This window comes from Dipodomys spectabilis, unplaced genomic scaffold, assembly GCF_019054845.1.
Source record: "Dipodomys spectabilis isolate Male_0828 unplaced genomic scaffold, ASM1905484v1 ptg000032l, whole genome shotgun sequence".
NCBI classification, from domain to species: Eukaryota; Metazoa; Chordata; class Mammalia; order Rodentia; family Heteromyidae; genus Dipodomys; species Dipodomys spectabilis.
In genome coordinates, this window is record NW_024870709.1 from 23,033,111 (window position 1) to 23,039,266 (window position 6,156).

The following is a 6,156-nucleotide window of genomic DNA, read 5'->3' on the forward strand; positions in this document are numbered from 1 at the left end:
TGTTGAGAATATTAAATAGGCCAGAATGTAAATGTTAGAGTATATTAGACTTTGCCAGAAAACTACCCAGACACACACACACACACACACACACACACACACACACACACACACACACACACGGAAAAAGAAAAAGGTTTATTGCTGGTAAAGGGAGAGGCAAGACCCCTTCTCACAAGAGAGGAGTGAGAAGAAGTGCCGGCAATTGTCTGAGGTGACCTATATAACCTACTGAGGCTAGGAGGGACTAGAAGGAGCGAGGAGGCAGATATGCCAGTGTGGACTTGAGGACCAGGGTCTTCATCAAGGTGGTCTAGGATTTATGGCTGTTTCCCAAGTAGTAGATAAGGGGCCCTGCAGCTGCCTAGATCTAAAGGTCACTCTAAGGGGCTCTTGCTGCCCCAGAGGAGTGCCATCTCAAGACAATGGGGGGTTGGAGGCTGATTATTCACTGCCTTTACTAAATGGGCCTAGAATTGCCTAGAAAGGGAGCATGTCAAACTGTGGAAAGGGGAAGGAGAGTGCTAACTTATGGAAGGGAGCTCATTGGGCTAACAGTAAATAAAAACGGGGCAATGTAATGTGAAAAGGACTGAGTTTAAAAGAACATCTGTTCCAGCAGATAAGGTCATAAACAGTATAGGATATTGCAGAACACTGTGTAGAATAGAAACAGAATAATTCCAAATTTGCATGCATTGCACAATAATTGACAGAAAGGAAGCAGGGGCATCTTTTAATTAGAAAGAAAAGCCATTTGCCTGTTCATGGTTCTAGTCTAGGGTCAATCAGCTGCATCTGAAGATGGACTTCTGATGACAGTCTCAAGATGACACAGAGCCTCATATGAGGAGAGACCGGAAGCTTCAGTTACATTTTACCAATAGCAGGTGTAAACTTCCCAATGGGAACAGCAAATGGTGACTGTCTCAATAGATTCGTTAGAAGACCAGAGGCACTCTTATCCTCTACTGACACCTCTCCTCTCCTCTGCTGTTTTAGAATTGATCTATTGTACTGGGAAGATGGAAGATGTTAGATGGGAGCCTCAACCTGAGATCAATTCAGTATTACCCTGAAATATTGGAGATATCTGTTTTTCCAATCAGAAGTTTTACTACTTTAAACTAAATTGGTAAACTGATATTCATATCCGGTGCATAAATAAAGACAATAGCAAACTTTACCATAATGTTCAAATATTACTATATTTTTATGTATAATATCCAAACCATAAGAGTATTTTCAGTCATCAGTGTGTGTGTGTATTTCAGCATATGATCTAGAGCTTAATGAAGAATCATCAAATTATTATTTGCAACTATTTTTGAATAACTATAATGTTAGGATGGTATGAGCAGCCTTTTTACTCCTGGATTCACTCTGGATGCCATTTAGAAATAAGTGTTCTCGATTGCTTCAGCTTGTTTAATCAACCTCTCAACTGCTGTCAGTGAGTAAGAAAGACATGAGGATATCATTTCTACTGTCTTTGGTTAGCCTTCTCAAAAAATTATTAACCCTGGGATTATATCATCCATAAGCCACTGTGGTATAGAAAGTAAATGTTTCTGGAGATACCTACAAAGGAGAATTACACATATACTTTCCAGTTCTGAAGAATGCTTAAAAATACTGAGGGCATCACAGTCTCCAACCTAATAACTGTGTGTTTGAGGTTTTGACCATCCTGTCCCCCTCAGCATGGAAAATGTGAACTGTTTATTTATACCCATTGCCACTGACCACACAACCTAATTCTGGTTTATCTCAGAATCTTAGGTGTTTTCTGTTTATGCCAACTTGTGTAGTTGGGGAAAAAAAATCACTAACAAATTGAGCTAAAATTCTAATCAAAGCTATCCAAGAAGTATGTGAACAGTTTATTCAGTTCAAGTCTTCAAACATTTACTGGTCATCTGTTACATGCCAGATACCAAGCTTGGATGCCAGGGACACTAAAATAAATAATTTTTGTGATATGTAATATAAATATAGATTAAATCTAATATAAGAAGCCTAAAGTATATTCTCCCATAATAATAATAATATCAGATTAACCCATGCAAATGTGAGATATCAAAGAAAATAATCAAAATTAAAAGGAGGGACATACTAAGAACAGTGAATGTAATCCACTTAATTTGGCATCATTTAACAATAAATATATATTGTTATAGTATAAAATAATACAAAATTCTCAAAGTAACTGAAAACAAATTTCTAGAGTATAAACAATATTCTTAGACTAGATCTTTTTTTAATTATTATATGCTTTATGACAGTCAAGTAAGAAATTCTTTTAACAAGTAAATATATTCAATCTTATTACTTGATAAGCTTAACAAGAATCAATTTACTTCATGTTCTTTTGCATTTATTCTGGGATGTACAAGCAGAAAACTTTATAGCTAGGTATTTCTGGTGTTATACACAAAGAATTGGCTGATACAGTCTCTGCCTTTTATAGTGGTCAAAATTGTATAAGAGAGAAAAAGAGCAATATAACTGTAAATCTAGAGATCACAACCTAATTGGGGTAGCTCAATTCTTTCAAAATATTTTTCTTGCTTGTAAAGCAAAGACTTCAATCCACAAACACAGCCATGTAATCGTGAATAATAAATTTACTAATGAAAATATCTCAACAGAGGAAATATTACTTCTCAACTTCAACATCTGATCCAATTTGTAACATATCTCAAGAGTTAGCATATGCCATAGTTAAGGGTCTAGGAAGTTAATTTTTTAAATTTGGTACAATTCAAGATCAAGGATGTCCCCATGTTTGCATTTGTGAAGTAATTTTTAAATTAAAAAACTAACCAAAGTAATGACAAAATATAGCATAACATGGTTAATCAATATAAATAAGAATGGTTATTTAAAACTTCAGGGTGTGTAAGACTTGCTTTATATACTTGTTAAATACAGAGTCCTAAACAGTAGCCCCAATGACTTATTCACTAGATCTAGGATAAAGTTGCAAATTTATCTTTCAGTCAGCTTCCTGGTGATTTTAATGTGAGTAATGTAGTCTGGCAACCACAGATTCAAAACAATCACTTTAAGAGTCCTAAAGAGGATTTTAGTGAGTAGCTGTCCTGATCATTAGGAACTCCAGGCAGTTTCCATCATGGATAGGCTTAAGGCTCTACCCCAGTGCAATGGGTCAGATGTTGAGAATTAGCCAAATTAAATGAGAGAATGAGTACTTTATGCGCATAATTTTGCGTGTTAGATGCAATTACTTTTGTCAGAAGTTGGGGAAGAAAGTTGAATGATGATGTTTCCTAGAAAACCATTCTTAAGGGATGGTATTCATGTATCAGATACTAATATTAATGTTCATTTTTCTTTTATTGTTGGTTGCCTCTTGGTATTGACTTTTTATATGCTTATAGAACTCACTGTTGCTTTTGAGTTTTGACCTATGTATACGTGGTTATTTTATTGCTAGTATATGTGTATATATTTCAAAATGCATGCCACGTCCTAAAATGGTCTTGGTACTTGAAATTTCTTAGAACTATGATGTTCTTTGCCGATGGGCAGCACATATTAACTTTGTACTCTTAATTATTAGAAACCAAGAACTATGCTATTATTTTCTTTTATTGCTTGAAACAATTAATTTGCTTTCTCCTCCGAAGGTAGCCTTATACTGTAACATTTTACCACTAAATATCATTCTTCAAAATGGCCATGTATGATTTTAAAAAATCACTTTGCTTAAAAAGTCAGATTTATTTTAGCTATTGTATATTCCAGCTCAACAACTTTAGACAACTATAAGAAAAGTTAAGGCCTTACAGAAATGAATGTGCATTCAAACATTCAATTCCTAAATGTACACTTTTATGTTGATTCCTTAGACATACTTAAGGAAAGTTACATCTCAAATGAACCTTATTTTCCCAATCTCCAAAGGAAATTCTGATGACTCTAATACAAAGACTATATAAGACTCGTACTTCCACACATACACACACACACATACAGATATAGCATTTTAATGATTTTACACTATGAAACTTTTTCAAGTAAATAGTTTTACTTCAAACTATTTGGCAAAAAAATCAATTTTTTTAAATTTAATTATGGTTTACCCAGTGGCAAAGATTTCTGCTCGAGAAATGTCAATGTAGTTAATTAGTTCCTGTGATCTACAGTCTATGTTTAGTGAAGCTTCTGTCCCCCATACAATTAATGAATAGCACAGAGCAGACAGGGAAAAGGATGAAGGGAGGCTAACCCCATAAATCAACTCCCAAATGATTCTTTAAGATGTCTCAAATCAGGAGATCTTTACCCATTTCTTGATCCTGCCCCTCTTGCCTATGAAGGTGGTGACATTAAACTATATCAAAACAAGGAGTCCAACAGGCAGGACTATATTTTTAATACACCTGCCATTGAAAAATTAAAATTCTACAGAAAGGACTTTAAATGTCCATCTTGAATTTTCAAGTATAGGCATACATCCTCCTATTTAATCATATTACCAATCTGAAACTGGAGTTTTTTTTACATTTAGTGAGATAAAGGGAAATATAGTCTGAAGTCACTTTGATTAGTAAAGAATTAAAATCTACCAAATCAGTTTCAATTTTTTTGGCTTTCATAATATGAAAGTAAATACGTGTGACTGTTATAGAATCTCTTCTGTTTTAACCTGTTTCTCAAGCATTTTAGTATACCAAAAAACATTGCTTTTATATTGAATATCTTGAAAGTTCTGTTGTGATGCCATTTAGTATAGGTTTTTACTTCTGTTGAAAGGTTGGGGATTCCAAAAAGTGGAATTCTCTGATGTATGGTGTGTAAAATGCCATGGCTCAAAAGCTTATGAAAAACAATTACTTCTACAGTGGTGTCCTGTAACAATGTGGGGAGCAGAGGCAATGTAAAGTCTAGTGAAAGGTAGTTACTTGACCATGTTAGTTAATTGATGTTAACTTTTAGCAAAAAAGAGTGTTTTTGGTTGGATTGCAATAGCAGGTAAAATGTAAAAGTAGAAGAGTTTACAATTTTTGTTTGCTTGCTTCTTGGTTTTTGTGGTGCTGGGATCAAACACAGGTCATGACAGATGGTAGGCAAGTGTTCTACTACTAAGCCACATCACTAGTCCATTGTAGTAACCCAGGCAGACATTGAATTTATTATTATTTTACCTCCATCCCCACCATATCTATGATTTTGTAATTTTTAAATTTTAAGTTTGTAATTTTTAAATATGTTTGTAAGTTCCATGAATCAGAATGTGTGTAGTTTTTTTCAAAATAATTACAACCTTGCTAAGTACATTGGATCACAAGAATATGAGGTTTCTGACTAATATCTACAAAACATCAACTGTGGGCAAGATGTCGTGCTAGCTGCCATGGAAAATTTGGAATAATAGATCTGGGGTTATCACTTGGTAATAGACTGCTTGCTTAGCTTATGCAAAGATCTGGGTTTGATCCTCAGCACTACAAAATAAAGAAAGTAAATAAATAAATCTCCATCCATTTGGAGACTTAAAAATATGAAATAAAAGTTACTAGTATGTATTAAATAAAATTTAAAACTCAAATAAATTAGTAGAGTCAATGCCTTAATGGCAATCATAATGCATACCACAGACATAGACTGAAGATGGTTTGGGAAATGCTGATCACCGCATACAAATGAAAAACTTCATACACTCTTCATTCAAATAAAAATATAACGTATATATACATTATATTAAAAATCTAGTGTATATATATTATACATTTATATATGTAACATCTACACACATTCACACATCATCGAAAGTATCAATAGTATGTATGTCTGCAGCTATTATCTTAAAAATCCTAAGCGTAAAAGTAAAGGCTAGATCAAGAGAATTCAGAGGCATAAAAGCAAAATTCTTTAAAGAAAATGAGAACTTATTTTAAAGTTAATTCAGTGCTTAATGTTAGACTTTAAAAAATCAAATATCTTAAAGAAGTCAAAAAAGAAACACCTCAGTTTCATGGGTAAGTGCAAATAAAGAAAACCACAACCACAACTAACACCAATCAGAGGTGGTGTGCCTTGTGGGCTCTTTCTGAAGACTGGTAGAAACTGCATTTTTAATCTGTTTTCATGCTTGTCCAATATCTTTAAAGGGAGAAGAAAAAAAAA